This window comes from Clarias gariepinus, chromosome 20, assembly GCF_024256425.1.
Source record: "Clarias gariepinus isolate MV-2021 ecotype Netherlands chromosome 20, CGAR_prim_01v2, whole genome shotgun sequence".
Classification (NCBI taxonomy): Eukaryota; Metazoa; Chordata; class Actinopteri; order Siluriformes; family Clariidae; genus Clarias; species Clarias gariepinus.
In genome coordinates, this window is record NC_071119.1 from 2,060,026 (window position 1) to 2,078,898 (window position 18,873).

The window sequence follows — 18,873 nt, forward strand, 5'->3', positions numbered from 1 at the left end:
ATGACTGTGTATGTGACAAATAACATTTGAAAAGTAAAATACATTACTACATTACCTGTATTCAAGACGGCCACGGTGATAAAAAAATGTTCCACTGACTTTGACCAATCATGTAAAAGGGTCTGTCTACATCATGTCTCTATTTTATAACTATCATAACTGATCCACAACGTTCCACTGAGGTGGACCAATCAGATTAAAGAACACACTCATGCATTAAAGAGCTTCAGCAGCACAAAATGCTTTGGGAACTCACTTGTTACTGTTTCTTTAGAATCCAAGCTGATACTGTCCAGTCTGGCTATGATCTTCAGTGCCATGGCAGCTAGCCCTCCTAGCAATGGTGTGTGCAGCCCGTCCACAAAATAAATATCATCTTTTCTGCTTCTGTTATTCTTATAAAGGGTGGTTCTGAACTTGCATTTAACTTTTAGCAGTGCCCCTCCTGACCCATACAAAATCTTAGTTGCTTTTGACAGTTTTCCGAATTGCCCTGACTGTTGCCAGAATAGCTGTGACATCAGCTCCAGCTTTGAACAATGCCTTGTGATTTTCCACTTTTATTTCTGTTATCCATGCACTGCCTTTGGTGTCTTCTGACAGAGCACCCAGGAATGCCACCCCATCATCACTGTCTTCAGTCACTGTAGCCACATTAGCTTCCCCTGCTTTTTTTTGTTTTTTAAACCCTTGCATAGTGACCTTGTTTTCTGCAATGATTGCATACTGCCTCTTTTGTAATTGTTAATAGTTATTTGGCATTGTTAATAGTTATGTCCTCTAATATCACCACATGTCTTACATTGTGTTTGTTTTCCCTTCTGTGGTTTCTTAACTGGATGCCGGCCTTGTGTCTTGCCGCTTCTCTTTGCATGAACACTGCTGCTTGCCTCTGGTTAAATTTAGCTCTCTCAAAAATTATACTGTATATCTTCGAGCTACAAAGTGAGCCTCTAGTTTACTTTTAACAGCGCCATACTCACTCGCTTCCACAGCGCTTAAGAGTAAAGAAACCAGGATATCTTCAGCTTCTTCACCCATAGTGTAGATCAGTGCATTCACTTGATTTTTTTAGCTTGCGTTTCTAATACAGACGCAGTGCGAAATCTTTTAAATCTCTTAATCCACTCATCAGCTTTAAAAGTAAACTTTTCTGGTGGTAAAACTTGAAACTGAGCCATGTTGACAGTCTGCCTCATGCGCGCTACCCGCATTTTATGGAACTCCAAAGTGTTCAAAATTAAATAAATTAATAGGACATGATGAAATAAATAAATCTTAATTTGAAATAAAAACAGCATGAATTAAATAAAATGCCTCTGCAATAATCTCTGTTATTGGAAAAAATAATTTGCAGAATGCAATATATTTCACAATAATAAGCTTTTTTTCAAAATATGTTCCATTATTTCACAATATCTTTCTCATATTATATGAATGTGTCTTATTTATTCATAGAGTTATTTATTTCATCATGTCCTATTTATTCATTTAATTCTGAACACTTTGGAGTTCTATACATTTTCAGCCTGTCCTCTTTTCCTGCCGAACTTTGCGCGCTAAACTACCGCTTGTGGCATTATTTTGTCGCAGATTACAGCAAGTTGCTGAACTTCTGACACCATGTTCATTTGGTTGCATTTAGAAAGCGGAGACATATGAATCCAAAGAAATAAAGACGACCACACATGTCCGCCAACTCGGCTTTGCTTTATTTAACTATCCCCACCCACCCCTTCAACACTATGATTATCACAAAGGTTTCTACCCCCATACTTAATGATGTCAAGTCAGATATTAGTTTGTGATGTTTTTCCCTATTATTTATCTGTGTGGAATGAGTCCACCAAGGCACATGGTCTACCGATAAAGAATGTCACAGAATCAGATCTGGGGATCTACTACTGCTCTCTACACAAGAGAGAGGTTACAGATGTTAATGATGGCGTCATCATCAGCACTGATGTGTATCGTTACGGAAACAGATCCATTCGACTCTCTCTACTCAGTAAGTTTGTCTAAAGATTTTTTTTATCTTCTATCACTTTACTGATGTTTTGTTAAATCAACAAATCTTGAAGATTATGCAGATAAAATTAGACGATGTGGTGACATAAAAAATGTGTGTGTGTGTGTGTGTGTGTGTGTGTGTGTGTGTGTGTATCTCAGATAAAAGCTCTCTTTCAGTTACTGTCTCTCTTACAGTTATGTCTAACACCCAGACTCCGTGTGTATCAGAGTGCAGTGTGAGCTGTATGCCAGAGTTCAGTGAGTGTGCTGTGTGTGTTATCCTCTCCCCCATCTGTGTGTACTGCCACTGCACCCACACCCCTAGGTACTCACACACTCGCTCTCATCACTAACACTGTCTAATAATAATACTATTTTAATTTATGATAATACACACTAATAATAATAATAATAATAATAATAATAATGAATAAATGAAATGATGGAGCTCTTTGTTGTTTCTCCTCAGGTTCTGAAAAGAGAGGAGGAGAGCCGCTCACTGTAAATGACTTACGTACTTTATACACACACACTCATCTTTATTTAGTTTTTAACCTGCTATACTAATACCCCTCTCTCTCTCTCTCTCTCAGGTACATCAGTGTGAGAGGAGTGTAAACGGAGAGTTCTGTTGTCACACTGAAGTCTTTTACACACTTTAGAAACCAACAATCACATCATACTAAACACACACACACACACACACACACACACACACACACACACACACACACACACTTCACTTCTTTCCTTTCTATTGTACTAAGCTTCCTGTGTCTTTGAGTCAGAGAGAGAGAAAGAGAGAAAAAGAGACGTGTTATGTAATTCATGATCCATCTGTGTGCAGAGTAGAACAATAATGTACATTAAAAAAGAATGTGTGTGTATGTGAGGGATGAGAGATAGATAGATAGATAGATAGATAAATAGAGAAAGAGAAAGAGAGCGAGAACAGGATTCCAAACTACAAATATACCATAATTACCATATAGCATCACCCTAGCAACCAACACCAATACCATAGCCACCACTTACTGTAGCAACACACTAGCGACCAATTGGAATACCATAGTAATTACTTAGGTAGGCTGTTTAAATTAGGGGATAAAGAGCAGGAATCTGGTGATTGACCAGCCTTCATTACTGTCTCTGCAATGTAAAATGTAATAAGTTGACTTAACTTAAAAAAAAATTAGGAAACTGATTGCCTTAAAATCTCTAAGTAAAGTTATGTATTCATTTTATGTTGGATTATCTTAAAAAAGAAAACTTTTTTATTAATAAAGTATACAAAAGTACTGTTAACTAAAACTAATAAGTTTTGGTAACTTTTTATTAGTGTTCATGTTATTAGGAACATATTAGGAAACCAAACTACAAGAAGCTGAACTGTACCACATTAGGTAGGGACGAAAAGCAAAAACTGATACAACTTTAACAAAACATGTTTTATTCTCTATAGTAAGTACATCAAATTCTAAACACAGTTTTTAAACATAGTAATAATACTGTGGCGTGGGTGGGGTTTGAGTAATGACCATCATGCTTTGCGGGAGGGACTGTTATGTGTTCACCGTGTTGGGGAAAGGTGTCTGGGGTAGTGGCTTCGGCCAGGGTGTGTGTGTGTGGATCAGAAGTGTGTCTTGTGTTGTGTGACTGTTATTAAATGTGCCGTTGTGTCAGAGCGAATAAAATTCGCTCTGACACAACAGCCGTCCGGGTGGCCCTCTCGTTGGAGGGTGACCCGCTGCGGGCGTTGGAAGACCTCCGGGCTGATGAGCGGAAGGACTGGGCGAAGCTGCGGGAGTCGCTCCGTTTCCGGTTCAGCGCAGGTGACCGTAAGGAGGCCGCGTGCGAGGAGCTGGCAACCCGCGTGCGGAGCGCCTCCGAGCCACTGGGGGCGTTCGCCATGGACCTGAGGTCTCTCGCGCGCAGAGGCTACCCGGAGTTCGGGTCCGTCCAGCAGGAGGAGCTAGCGCGCCGTGTGTTCCTGCGGGGAATCCGGCCGTGGCGGCTGCACGAGCACATCCGGTTAGCGGCATCGGCCTCCTTGGCTGAGGCGCTGCGCGAGGCTGAGCGCGCCGAACCCATCATGGCAGAACGCCACGGCGAAAGAGCCGAGCGACCTCCCGTGACTCAGGGCCGCTCGGTAGGTGAACCTAGCCGGGGACAGGGCAACCCGTCGCGGCTAGGCCCCGACCCAGCTTCCGAGATTCCGCTACGTCGCCAAGGCCAGGGACCGCCGGATTACCGCTGCAGTGTTCTCAGGCCTGAGGACAACGTACCCCAGCAGCCGTTAAAACTAGCTTCGGGGGGCGCCGAGGTGAAGCCGGCTCCCACAGCCTTCTTTGTTTCCCCAACTACCGGGTTCAACCTCCGGTCAGGACGTGCAGGAAATCGCTCGGGGGTCTACGTTAACTGTGGCCTGGACAACGTTTTACTGCGTGCGCTCGTGGACACTGGCTCCACAGTTTCGCTGCTGCGCTGGGGAGTACTAGGACAAGGCGATCGCGGTTGTATGCTGCCGGCCCCAGCCGTGAGCATTCGCACCGTGTCGGGGAGCTATCTAGAGATACGGGCCTGTCGCACAGTGCGCATACAAGTAGGTGCAATCATTCTTTTTCATCCATTCTTGGTGGCCGACATTGAGGATGATTGTATCTTGGGGTTGGATATTTTGGGAAGGTGGGGTGCAGTACTTAATCTCGTTGACGGAACGTTGCGTGGTAGCTTTGGGTTAGCCAGGTTGCTAGTGCCCAAAGCGCAGCCGGACATGTTAGTGGAGCACACCAGGGGGGCGGAACTTCCGGCGGGCGCGCCATGTAAACATCCGGTAGCAGACCGAACGAGAATAATGGCCGAGCTTATGCAGCGTAGCAGCGTAGGGCTCAGTCAGACACAGGCCGACACCGTGAAATCCCTGCTACACGAGTTCGCAGACATTTTCGCGGCTGATGAGAGCGAATGCACACATACCAATTTGGTGCAGCACACGATTAATACGGGTAACGCGGCTCCTGTTCGGTTACATCCGAGACGTCTTCCCTTAGCTAAACGAGCTATCGCCGAACAAAAGCTACGTGAGATGGCCGACTCGGGCGTCATAGAGCCAGCGTCCGGACTGTGGTCTTCACCGGTTGTGTTGGTGCGCAAAAAGGACGAATCGTGGCGGTTTTGTGTCGATTACCGGCGGTTAAACGAGGTAACGCGCAAAGATTCCTATCCGTTGCCGCGTATAGATGATGCGCTGGAACACGTTGCGGGCTCGGCGTGGTTTAGCTCGTTAGATCTGCGAAGTGGGTACTGGCAAGTAGAGCTCGCCCCGGAAGCGCGACCTAAAACTGCGTTCTCGATCGGGCAAGGGCTATGGCAATTCCGGCGCATGCCGTTCGGCCTATGTAACGCTCCAGCTACGTTCGAACGGTTGATGGAGAAGGTATTAGCCGATATTCCTCGCAACCGTTGTGTCGTTTACCTGGACGATTTACTGGTGCACGGCAGGGAGTTTGAGGTCGCTCTAGCTAACCTACGGGAAGTATTTCTGGCTATCCGGCGGGCGAATTTGCGACTCAACCCTAAAAAGTGTCAGCTGCAGCGGCGAGAGACCGGCTTCCTAGGACATGTAATTAGTGCTAAAGGGATTGCCACCGATCCAACAAAAATAGCGGCGGTACAGAATTGGCCTGAACCGCTAAATGTGTCCCAGCTACGCACCTTCCTCGGGTTAGCTTCTTACTATCGCCGGTTCGTGAAGGATTTTGCCACGATCGCCAGTCCGCTGCACGGCCTCACGAAAAAGAATCAGCCGTTCCGCTGGGACAGAGCGCACGCGCGTGCTTTTACTCGGTTACGGGAAGCTCTGGTCACGTCGCCCGTTCTCGGATACCCTGACGCGTCTCGTATGTTTATCCTTGACACGGACGCGAGCGATGTAGGGCTGGGGGCTGTCCTGTCTCAGGTGTCCGAGGGTAAAGAGTGTGTTATCGCTTACTTCAGCCGCCAATGTCTGGACCTGAGAAAAATTACTGCGTCATGCGGCGCGAGCTGTTAGCGGTCGTCGCGGCTCTAAAACATTTTAGGCCATATTTATACGGGCAATCCTTCTCGCTGCGGACCGATCATGCTTCGCTGGTGTGGCTACTTAGTTTTAAAGAGCCCGAGGGGCAGTTGGCGCGCTGGTTAGAGCGGTTGCAGGACTACGACTTTACCGTCCAGCACCGAGCTGGAAAACTGCATGGTAACGCGGACGCTTTATCCCGCCGGCCGTGTAGCAAAGAGCGTTGTCGGCACTGCGAGCGGGTTGAAGAGCGCGTGCGTGGTCGCGACATCGAACACTCCCCGACCCCCGTGAATCGGAACATTCTCCCTGCGCAATCCTCCGGAGTCTCCGTCGGTAATCCGCCGTCCGAGCCAGCGTGCAGCCGAGTTACCGCGTCGCCTAAAGCATCGCCTGTAGTCGTTCCGCCTGTGCCACAGATGGACCGTGATCAGCTCATTGCCGAGCAGGAGAAGGATCCGGCGCTGCAACGGGTACTGGGTTGGGTTAACGCGGGCCAGAGACCGGATTATGCCGCGGTTGCTCACTTGGGACAAGAGGAAAAAGCTCTCCACTACCAGTTTAATCGACTAGCGTTGCGGGGGGGTTTACTCTACCGCCACTGGGAACGGCCGTGTGGCGCTGGCGAATCTTTTCAGCTGCTGGTGCCGCGGACTCTGCGGGCACGGGTGTTGGGAATGATTCACGGGCATGCGGGTGCTGGACACTTCGGAGTCATCAAAACGCTGCAGCGGTTGCGCGCCCACTTCTACTGGCCGGGCTGTCACACTGATAGTGAACTCTTTGTTCACAGATGCGACGTCTGCACGGCAAAGAAGGGCCCTACCCAGCGCTCGCGAGCACCTTTGCAAGACTTTCGGGTGGGGGCACCCATGGAGCGTATGGGCGTGGACATTCTTGGGCCTTTTCCCATCTCCGATCGCGGGAACCGGTATGTGCTGGTAGCCATGGATTATTTCACCAAGTGGCCGGAGGCGTTTGCTGTTCCTGACCAGAGCGCTTCCACCACGGCCCGAGTGTTGGTGGATGAGGTGTTCAGCCGATTCGGCGCCCCGGAGCAGTTGCACAGCGACCAGGGGCGTAACTTCGAGGCGGAGGTATTCGCAGCGGTGTGCGAGCGCCTCGGGGTGAAAAAGACCCGCACCACGCCCCTTCATCCGCAAAGTGACGGCCTTGTGGAACGTTTTAATTGAACGCTCACCACCCAACTCGCCGTGCTTACCAGCGACCGGCAAAAGGACTGGGACGAACATTTGCCTCTCGTGCTTTGGGCTTATCGCACAGCGGTGCAGGAGTCCTCACAGCTCACGCCAGCTGCGTTAATGTTCGGTCGCGAGTTGCGCACGCCCGTGGACCTTGTGTTCGGGCCTCCTCCACAAGTGGATTTACCCGCGAAGCCGGGGATGGATTACTTCTGTTCTTTAAAAGACAAACTGTTTCGTGTCCATGAGCTGGCGCGTAGACACTTGGCGAACGCCGGGGTGAAGCAGCGCCGCTTGTATGATACTCACAGCCGGGGGCGAGACTTTGCTGCTGGGGAGCAGGTTTGGGTGTATTCCCCCGGAAGAAAAAGGGGGCTCTCGCCTAAGCTTATGTCGCACTGGGTGGGCCCCTGCACGGTCGTTGCTCAGCTCTCCGACGTGGTCTACCGGGTGCGGTTAACGGGGCGCTCGCGATTGGTCGTGCTCCACCGGGACCGGCTCGCTCCCTACCAGCCCCACGTCAGCAGAACATCGAGCTCTGTGGAGGCCGGTCCGCCTCAGGGAGAGGGCTGCGCCCCGCCTTCCCCCGCAAAAAGACTCCGGCGTTCACAACGCCAGCGCCGACCACCGTCACGCCTGCTAGACTGAGTTCGCCATGGTGACCGGGGACGGTCACAGCTCGGGTGGGGGCAGTGTGGCGTGGGTGGGGTTTGAGTAATGACCATCATGCTTTGCGGGAGGGACTGTTATGTGTTCACCGTGTTGGGGAAAGGTGTCTGGGGTAGTGGCTTCGGCCAGGGTGTGTGTGTGTGGATCAGAAGTGTGTCTTGTGTTGTGTGACTGTTATTGAATGTGCCGTTGTGTCAGAGCAAATAAAATACTCCCAGCCATTTGCATTGGGCAGCAAAATAAGCTCACTCGTCTCTCCACAATCCTTACCGGCGTAAAAACGCTACAATACTTTTAGGAGTAAAAAGAAAAAAATATATATGCAATGTCAGTGCAGCTGTATAAAAGAAACTGTCGATGACTGTTTCACAATCTTTGAGTTAAAACTTACTGAAGTTGACTTTTTAAAACAATCAACATCAGTTTAATGCAAAACTTAATTTTGACAATTCAAAAAAGTTCTAAAAGTAAAAGGTTCCATGCTGTCTTCTGCAAAACACAATCAGAATCCCAATGGATATCTGGGGTATGTCACATTCACAGTCCTAAAAAAACAAAATGTTAAAACAGAGAATGAAATTAACAGAGTAACACAGTTTAGTTTAAGGAAGAAGCATTGACGAGTTTACCAGAGATTTAACTTGCAAAAGAATTTCAGAAAGTATTCTTCCAAGCGCTTTCCCAAGAATTCTTGATTGAGGTTTTGCTTATAATGTAATTGAACTACGCATTGACCTGTTAAAGGCAGAAAAATATATATTTAATATTAGGTTTTGGTTACCGTGCCAAAGGCCTACATGGAAATTGCTTAATTTACTCACACATCATATTGGGTTCTTTTTTAAATACTGACGCAAGTGGGTGAAGAACTGAGATACTTAAATTTCTGTAGCCAGGTGGGAATAGTACATGCAATTTTTTTTATGTATGCCACCATATGGAACTGCCATTTATGGGCACCTTTGGGGATACAGAGGGATACCGGTGAATAAGATAAACACATTATCTTGCTGATTTTTAAAATAAAAAAAAACAAAGATCAGATAACACTGTGTCCGGTGCTGGTTCACTTTTCCTTTCATAAAGTGGACAGTTAAATATCAAAAGAGATTCTTTTGTTACACGTGTTTGTTCTGTATCAACAAATGGGAAATGATTTGTTGCTAAATGCACCTCCAATGCATTAAATGACTTGAATGAACTATGCAAATAAATAAAAACAATATTAACATACAAATGTAAAAAAGTTCTTACCAAACATCTTTATATTTTTAGTTCCAAATATTTAGAGTTCAAACATTTTAATTATATAGATTAACATCCACAAAAACATTACACCATGAATCAGTACATTTTCCCTCATTCATGAAAAAAGGGTAGGACCAAGTGCAAAGTTTTTTTTTTTCTTCTTTTTTTTTCACCAAACCAGTATGTGAACTTTTTGGAATTTCATGGTTTTCTGCATTAATTTGTCGTACAATGTTATCTGATCTTCATCTAAGTTAAGAGTATTATTATATAAATATATAATATGAATTATTAATCATATAAATTATTGGAGGTGGGTGCTAGAGCTATTTTGACTATTAAAAATGACTCAAACTTTTTGAGTTCCACAAAAGAAGAATAGACTCATGTGAACTAACAAGAGCTTTTAGAGGATCTCTGTTGATTGATATAAAGTTGTAAAGCTTTACAAAGGGATTTCAAAGACTTTAGAAAGTCAACAATCTACAGTTGGGCAAATAGAGACACTGTGGGACTGTGGCTACTCTACAATAAAGTGGGCACACAGTCAGTCCTTGTGATCTGAGTATATTATGACAGATCCCCAGAAATGCAGCAAAACACAAATATATACTCGCTAAATAAACATTACCTTTAGCAAAGTGAAAGTGAGTGTCGTTCTGATCAGCTTTATTTCACTCATAAAATCAATGCACGTTGTCTGTAAATGGCTAAAATGTGGTTGTGAAGGGGCCTTTTAGCGAGTGTAAAATGTCCACATAAACCCACTGTGCTTTCACATTACAACAGGTAACGTTTTGATCAAAAGGCTGATAAATGTGTGCGTAGATAAAAATGCAGACATACTCCCCAAAAATGGAACAAACACAAATATATAGGCTAATCGCTAAATGTAGCCTTTAAAAAATGCCTCTAATTCCAGATACTGGATATTTATTATTCTTTCATCTCTTTGCACTGTGGGTTTGCTGAGCTTCATGAAAGAGAAACAAAAGGAGTTTGTTGTGTGTTTTCAAACCAGTGAAAATTGCAGCGCTTCTAAAAAGAGAGGAAACATAATACAACTGTCCATAAATAAAAAAGGGATATTTAGGCCTGTACACAAAATACAATTAAATGAAATATTACAGATTAAAACAAGAAAAGAAGATGTGCTGAGGTCTCACAGGTGCTGTTAATAGGCAGATTAACACATTATCGTCTTCTAAATTTAGCTAAATGGAATTCCAAATGGTTTACATACTTGCATACTAGAAGAGTGTATGAGGGTGTGTGTGAGAGGTGTGTGAACAATGCTGGTGGTGATAGAAGAGACCCCCTTGTGATCTCCTCAGCCATCCTCTGCAGCAGGGTCTTGATGTGTCTCGTGATAAACCTGTTAAAGCAGTAAGTGATGGTGTGTGTGCGAGTGTGATGTGGTGATAAGGGTTAAGGCAAGACATTAGAGACTTCTTAGCTGCAGAGGGGGATGGTGTTGTACTTAAAGCATGCTGGTAGGATATCTGCTGCTGCTTGGAGCAGATTGCAGTGGTCTGTACAGCAGTGTCTGAGACTCAGACGTCTGCTGGAGTCAGATGTAGTCCAGGTTATTGTCCAGGGAGCTCTCTCTCTCTCTCTCTCTCTCTCTCTCTCTCTCTCATGGACACACAGTCTCTCTCTGATGTACCTTAATCACTGATCTCAGGTCAGTTATAATCTGTATATCTGGTTAGACTGATCTAAACCTGATTTAAACATTAGGTGGCGCTGATGAGTGAACAGTGTTTGGGATTTGTTGCTGCTACAGAAGCACTGAGAGAGCAGTGATGATTTTAGAGGTCAAAGTTCAACCAATACAGGTGCAACACCTGGAGTAGTGGGTAATATTAGGATGATGGATCATGCATGACACAACACGGCTCTTTCTCAGACTCAGGAAGATCAGTGAGAGAACTTCAGATCACTTCCTGTGCTGTGGATGTATCATCAGTCTAATAGATCAACACACACACACACACCACACACACCACACACACCACACACCACACACACACACACACCACACACCACACACACCACACACCCCACACACCACACACACCACACACACACACACACACACACACACACACACATAGTATTTTTATAGTATTCACACACAGAATAAAACCTCACATAAGATCAGAATGTGTGTGTGTGTGTTTCTGACAGAGATAAACGTGAAATTAAAATAAAATGAGAACAGATTTGCCTTTAGTATTTATTACAAACACACACTGATCATCCACACACAGGTGTACATTAACAAATATGTGTGTGTGTGTGTGTGTGTGTGTGTGTGTGTGTGTGTGTGTGTGTGTGTGTGTGTGTTTAATATGATGTGATTGTTGGTTTCTGAAGTGTGTAAAAGACTTCAGTGTGACAACAGAACTCTCCGTTTACACTCCTCTCACACTGATGTACCTGAGAGAGAGAGAGAGAGAGAGAGAGAGAGAGGTATTAGTACAGCAGGTTAAAGACTAAATAAAGACGAGTGTGTGTGTATAAAGTACCTGAAAGTCATTTACAGTGAGCGGCTCTCCTCCTCTCTTTTCAGAACCTGAGGAGAAACAACAAAGAGCTCCATCATTTCATTTATTCATTATTATTATTATTGTTATTATTATTATTATTATTATTATCAGTGATGAAAAGCTGAAAACAGTGAGACAGTGTTAGTGATGAGAGCAAGTGTGTGAGTACCTTAAGTGGTGTGTGTGCAGAGGCAGTACACACAGATGGAGGAGAGGAGTGAGGAGAGGAGAACACACACAGCACACACACTCAACACCAGTGTCCAGCTCACACTCGACTCTGATACACACAGGGTTGTGGTGTTTACAGTAACAGAAGTAGAGGTTTTATCTGAAAAACACGTGCACACACACATACTCAACACCAGCGTCCAGCTCACACTGCACACTGATCTTCTTGCCATCTCTCCTCTTCTTCTCTTTCCCCCCCTCTTTCTTTTTCCTCTCTCCTCCTGTCCCCCCCTTTCACTCTTTCTCTCTCTCTCTGTCGAGCTACACATGTCGTTCCTGAGCTGCCAGTGATCCAGACTCCCTCTGCCCTCCGGACCTGTCTGACCCATCCTGGTGCCCCGCTTCTGGCTGAAGATCTCGTCACATGGATGCCCCGTGTGTCTCTCTGGGATGCGTCTGGTGTCTGGGGATGATTCTCTCTACCTAGAAAATGGTTCTGGCCTTGACTGGTGTTGGCAACTGTTTCTCTGGGGACTTGACAGTTCGATAGTTCATGACTGGAACTTCTTACAAGTCTACCTGGGTCTTCAATAACTACCTGGACTCCATATTAACATCAATTAACATCAGCTATTATAGCTGAACTGCCTCCCACCCTACACACTGTATAAATGCAGATCATTTACTGCTTTCTGTTTCACCCAGATGAGGATGGGTTCCCTGTTAAGTCTGGTTCCTCTCAAGGTTTCTTCCTCTTACCATCTCAGGGAGTTTTTCCTTGCCACTGTCGCCCTCGGCTTGCTCACCAGGGACAAACTGACCATTTTGATTCATACAAATTCACATTTCATACAAACTTAAATAATTTTGATTGTGTAAAGCTGCTTTGCGGCAATGAAAATTGCTAAAAGCGCTATACAAATAAAATTGAATTGAATTGAATTGAATTGATACTGAAAGCTCACTTCTTTTCCTTGGATTTTACACCTGGTTAAGACATTTGACCCTCTTTTATTCTCTTTAATTTTTTTATTTTACTTTTTAGTTAAGTTTAAATTGATTATTTATTTTTTATTAAATTATTTATGCATGATTTCATTTGATTTCTGTTTTATTAATTGTCACTAACTGATCATTATAGTAATATTTAATTTAATTTGCTTTCATTTTATGCTCTTTAATTCTGGTCATTTTATTTCTATCATTGTACAGCACTTTGGTCAGCTTTGGTTGTTTTTAAATGTGCTTTAAATAAATTTGACTTGACTTGACTTGATACACACGAGGTTGGGGTGTTTGGAGAGATGGTAACCGAAAGAGAGATTTTAGCTGAGAGATGCATGTGTGCATGTGTGCGATGTAGCTCTTTGCTTAACCACCGTTGTACGATGCAACGTTGAAGAAAATAACTAACTAGTCACGACTGTTTCCCAACACCATAGTACCTGTGTCGCACTTCCATCGTTAAAACCATGTTGGTTTAATCTGTCGTTCTTCTTCTTCTTCGATACAATGCCGGAGTAGTGCCATAAGCACATATCGCCCCCTACTGTAAAGTGTTTTTTTTCTCTCTCTTCAGCTCCCATTCAATGCGCTTTTGCAGTGACGTTACGTAGAAGTGGTGTAATAATGTCACGAACGCAACATTAATTATTTGTACAATAAAACATATATAGGCATACACAGTTTAAATGTGCTCTTTTCGAATAACAAAGTCTATAACTGTTAGTTATATTTCATTTTAACTCATTTTTATTTGGTATTGATACATAAGTACAATTAAAATAAAAATAAATTATGGGTTTTGAAAATGCTGGGATTGTGTTGTGAACACCTGTTACCTATTTTGCTCAAGATCATTTCCTATATAAGTCCCTTTACATAAAGCCATGTTTTTAATGAAAGTTGATGTGAAAAAATGACACGAAAACCACAATTTACTACAAAAGAGCTTGCAGTTCTTTTGGAGGAGGTAGGAAACAATCAAATCTTGCTTTTCTCCAAATTTAAAAACACAGTTACAGTACAAATTCTGAAAAAAAAAATGGAATGAAATCGCACAAAAAATTAATGCTTCTGGAAATGCGTATGAGAGAAGCCCAGAGGAAGTCAGAAACAAGTGGAGGGACTTTGCAAGTGTGACCAAACAAACAAGTCCAGTGGTGGCCTGAAACTGAACCCCTTCAAAAGCCGCTATGTAATTGTAGTTACTGCAATTCTTCACAACATTGTAGTCAAGGAAAATTTCCCGCTTTTTCTTTCTGGTGCTGCTGTGGATGGGGAAGATGACACTTCTGATGATATATATATATATATATATATATATATATATATATATATATATATATATATATATATAATTTTTATTTTTTTAAACCTATGAATAGTCCATATTCTACTTCTACTTCTGAGAGCACAACAAAGATACTCACTTAAAAACTCCTTTTCTTCGCACAAACGAAACCAAGGCTGTGTTCCAACCGGCATAAATAATGCTTTCGTAGGGCACTTCGAAGGGAGAATAATTGCGATGGTGTAAGGGTCCTCCACTAGAGGTCACTGTTTTTATTTTGTAGTTTTTGTTGGCCGACTCAGTTTCCCAGCAGGCACCTCGGTCAGGTGAGGCAGTGCACACCTGAACCGAGGTGGCCATCAATCAATCTATAAATAGCTGTTTAGACTGGGAAACTGGGTCGAGCATTTTTGGTAACACCGCTGTCATTTGTGTGGGCATTTTGTTTTGTTCTGTTTTGTTATTTGTTTAGTTTGTACTTTGATTTTAGTTGTGTTGACTTGGGCTCTCTTATTGGCAATGTTTCTGTGTATCTTGTGTGTGTCTGTGTTAGTGGAGCTGATTCAGTCCTGTCCTCCTGTGTTCTTGTGGTTAGCTAGAGCAGGTAAGTAGTTAGGTGTGTGTTTGGCTAGGAACCTTTTTCAGCTAAGATCTATATTGAGTTACAGTAACTAGCATGCTTTTAGCCATAGCCCCTTTGTGTCTCTAGCTGTCCTGTGTTTCCTCTCCCCCCCAGTGTCCCAGTGCGCCTAGCTTTAGAGTGCTGCCCCTCCTACCTTTGGAGTACCGACTAGCTTGTTAGTGCCGCCTCGCTTAGTCTTGGAGGGCGGCCTCGCCTAGCCACTGGGTATCCTTTGTCTATGTTTCTGTGCCCCCATTCCCTAGTGTGTGTTAAGCTATTAGGTAAGTGTAGCTTAGTGCATGTTGGGGCTAAAGACATGCTTAGCTAGGTGTATGTGTAGCTAACTGCCATGGTTAAGCACTGCTTAACCATGTTTAGCTAAAAGCCATGCCTAGCTGATTGCCATCTCTTTAGCCCTCGTCCCGTCCCTCTCTTGGTCTCTTGTCTCCCGTCTCTCTAGTGTCTCCCGTCTCTCTAGTGTCTCCCGTCTCTCTAGTGTCTCCCGTCTCTCTAGTGTCTCCCGTCTCTCTAGTGTCTCCCGTCTCTCTAGTGTCTCCCGTCTCTCTAGTGTCTCCCGTCTCTCTAGTGTCTCCCGTCTCTCTAGTGTGTCCAGTTTCAGCTCCACGCATCGTTTGTGTCCTGTTATGTGTTTGTCCCCCTGCCTGTGTCTCGCCACAGGACGTGGTACGTGTCTCCCCCTGCCTGTGTCTTGCCAGAGAGCCCCTGTTAGCACACAGTTAAGTATTGTTTGAGTTTGTTCCTTTGTCTTTATTTATACTTTGTGTTTAACCTTTATTAAAAGACTCTTTTTAGTTACACCACCCCTCTGCCTCTATGCCCGCTCCTTCCGCCCACGGCGTTCAACACCTGCCACAACCCCCCGTTCGTGACAGATGGTATCGCTGTTATAGCGTTTCAAAGTAAAATTGTAATCAAAATAACCGAAAAATGAATAACCTAATATCTGAGCACCAAAGCATTAAGTTGTCCAAATCGCTCAAAGTGGTTGGGAAAAATTTTAGAAACTGGGCTTAGGGTCGTTAACTGTAAATAGAACACACCCAGCCGTGGCAAGGAACTATGCTTCTAACCACAGGTCGAAGGCTGTAGTTCCAACCACGTAAGTTTGCGACGCGGTTTGCGAATGTTCGTTTGAGCTATGGTTTCGAGAAACACCGAATTGTTGAACTATGTTGGTAACGACGGAACTTGCGACCATAGTTGCCTAAAGATGCTTTTGGGAAACACACCCCAGGACCACACCCCTAAACGCATTGAAGCACCCGCCATGTGATTGGTTGATCAGATAATTGCATTAATGAGAAATTTAACAGGTGTTCCTAATAATCCTTTAGGAGAGTGTATATCACCACTTGTCCATGCCTTTCATCCAATCAGATTGCTCAGTCAAAACTAAAGTATGTATTATGCATTTTAGTAACGTGAGAAATCAGATTTTCCTGGGAGAGAGAAAGAGAAATGGGTTGGTCATGAACGTCCCGTCAGATTCTGTTACATCCAGCATCAAGGCAGTGCAGTGATGAGGTTGGGTTCATTTGGCATGTCTGAGATTTCAGTTTCTGAGGCTAAGATTCTTCTGAGAACTCTGTATGAGACATAATATAAAGTAATAAATGATCTACTACTTGCTTGTACATGTTTTAAGTACTAAAGCAAGCCTGCCAAGCTGGCAACAACCAGAGCTCCCACAGCTGAGCTTCATAACTGCTCTTCAGAAAACCTCTGGGTGATGTCATTAAAGGTTTATCCAGGTCTTTTTTTACAGTCTGTGTTTGAAGCTCATGTACAAGGTGATATCAAACGTTTCAAGGCTAGTTTTGTAACAAGCCAACAGATGGCAACACAAAGTTGCATGCACAATCACATGCCTGCACACATTTTTCCACCAAGGTGTTTTGAGTGGCACGCAAACTTTAAGAGTGGAAGAACATCACTGAAAGATGGTAAGATGTCAGGAAGACTTGCAAGACTAGTTCAACCTAACTGTGTGTGGCGGACAAGTTTATCTCCAGGCTGCTGACTCAGAACAGCAGAGGAAACATCGCATCAAACTCTGTCAGTGTGCCAGTGATGACCTGTCCTTCATGTCAAGGATCATTTCCAGTGATAAAACTTGGGTGTACAGGTATGACCCTGATACAAAGCAACAACTGTCACAGTGGAAGAGCCATCACCTTCACAAACAAAAGGCAAGACAGGTCCCTCATTGTCTTTTTCAACAATCGTGTTATGGTCCAAAGAGAATCCGTCCCCATGGCCCAGACCATCAATATAAAATTGTACTGCAAGAGTTTAATGTGTCTGAGGGAGGGCGTACAGCGAAACAACCAGATCTGTGGTGCATCTTCTTTATCTTTGTCTTTCAGCTATTCCCTTTTAGGGGTTGCCAGAGTGAGTCATCTAACCCTTTCCTCTGCATCTACCTCTAAATCTTAAAGCTATTTAATACCCCTTTGTAATCATTTGGATTTAAACAAGAAGCTGTTTACTGTAAAAGGTGGTAATTTGATTACTGCAGTGACCAATGTGTTTCAGTTGTGACCTGCAATGAAACCTCATTTATAAATGCATTTATTTTTGACCCTCATTGTGTGTATATGTTACAAAAACAGGAAAACCACAGTGAGGCCCTGCAGCACAGAGTTTCACCTAGACCTTAAATTTGTTGTACACTATGCACACTACACAAATAAAGCTCTAGAATGGGATCAAGCCGACCTGATTTAAATATTATATTCAAATTGAAAAAAAAAAAGTATAAATAGTACACCCACCCTTCCTGAATCAGGCCTAGAACAGGATTGCCTTGGTCTGACAAACCCTGCTCAGTGAACACCTACTTATTGTGCTTTTGTCCATCACCTGGTCCACACCTGGGTTTTCCTGTGTCCACCAATTCTCAGTCAGATTTGTGTATTCATAAAATCCTGAATAAAAGCTAAAGGAGATCAGATCTTACCCTAACCCTAATGATAACTAGATATACATAAAAATATTTAAAGAGAATTGAAGAGACGTACATGCACGAGCGAGCAACTTTAGTCTCACTAAAACAGGAAAACCACAGTGAAGCCCTGCAGCTCAGGATACACACCTACCTCCTGCAGTCACTGATCTCAGATCTGTTTTACACAAGAAATGGTCTTATAATGCTACCTCATATAAATAAATTACTGATCAGTTATGTGACTGTTATTTCGCTAATAATAAAATCAAAATCTTGATTAAAAGAATTCAAGTCATGTGACTTCTATTTCCTATTTTCTATTCGAACCTGATCAATTTATGAAAATAATATTCTTTTTAATATTTAAATATTACACTGCAGACAGGTTTAAACTGCTGTAGTGGCTTTTTGTTTGTAATGGAAAAATAGTTTCTTAACCACAAACCTGTTTTTCAAGACCCCCAAGGTGATAAAAAGAATTTCCACTGGCTTTGACCTATCATATCTCCGTCATGTCCTTATTTTAAACACTAAACATCACAGTTCAACCGCAACCAATGAGCTGTTAGAGAGAAACGTCCCACTGAGGTGGACCAATCAGATTAAAGAACACACGCGCGCATGAAAGAGCTTCAGCAGCACGAGCCGCTCAGCACCAGTGTCTGAGATGGAGACATCAAGAGTCGCTCTCATCGCTCTCGTGTGTAAGTCACATTTCACTTTTACACACTTTATAAACTCTTCACACTTACTGTCAGCTTGTGTAGAAGTTTGTACACCCTCCTCAGTGTAATGTAAAGTGTGATGTGGTGTTCCAGGTGTTGTGTTCTCCAGTCAGAAGAGGATCTCTGGAGCAGAAGTGGAGATGAGAGTCAGACGAGGAGACGACGTCACTCTCTACTCCGACTGTGTTTGGAAAAGTGGATTTTATACAGTGTGGTTTAGAAACTGTTCAGAGAAAGATCATCCTCGATTAATGATCTCAACTACAGATTGGAAAGTTACTGAGACAAGAGCCGGTGCTTTTACACGTTACTCTCTTATGTTTAATGAGTCCACTAGCACACACAATCTGTTGATT

General features: G+C 43.8%; 1 protein-coding gene and 1 long non-coding RNA gene across 2 annotated transcripts in view; one reads left to right on the forward strand and one right to left on the reverse strand.

The window, feature by feature from the left end:
• The window catches only part of LOC128508750 (uncharacterized), a 134,872-nt gene that overhangs the window by 106,269 nt on the left and 9,730 nt on the right, over positions 1-18,873 (forward strand). The window lies entirely within an intron of this gene.
• Positions 11,522-12,011, reverse strand: LOC128508752 (uncharacterized). Its single transcript, XR_008355946.1, has 3 exons — positions 11,908-12,011; positions 11,718-11,764; positions 11,522-11,628 (listed from the first exon to the last, which is right to left on the reverse strand). It is a non-coding gene; the product is annotated as an uncharacterized LOC128508752 (long non-coding RNA).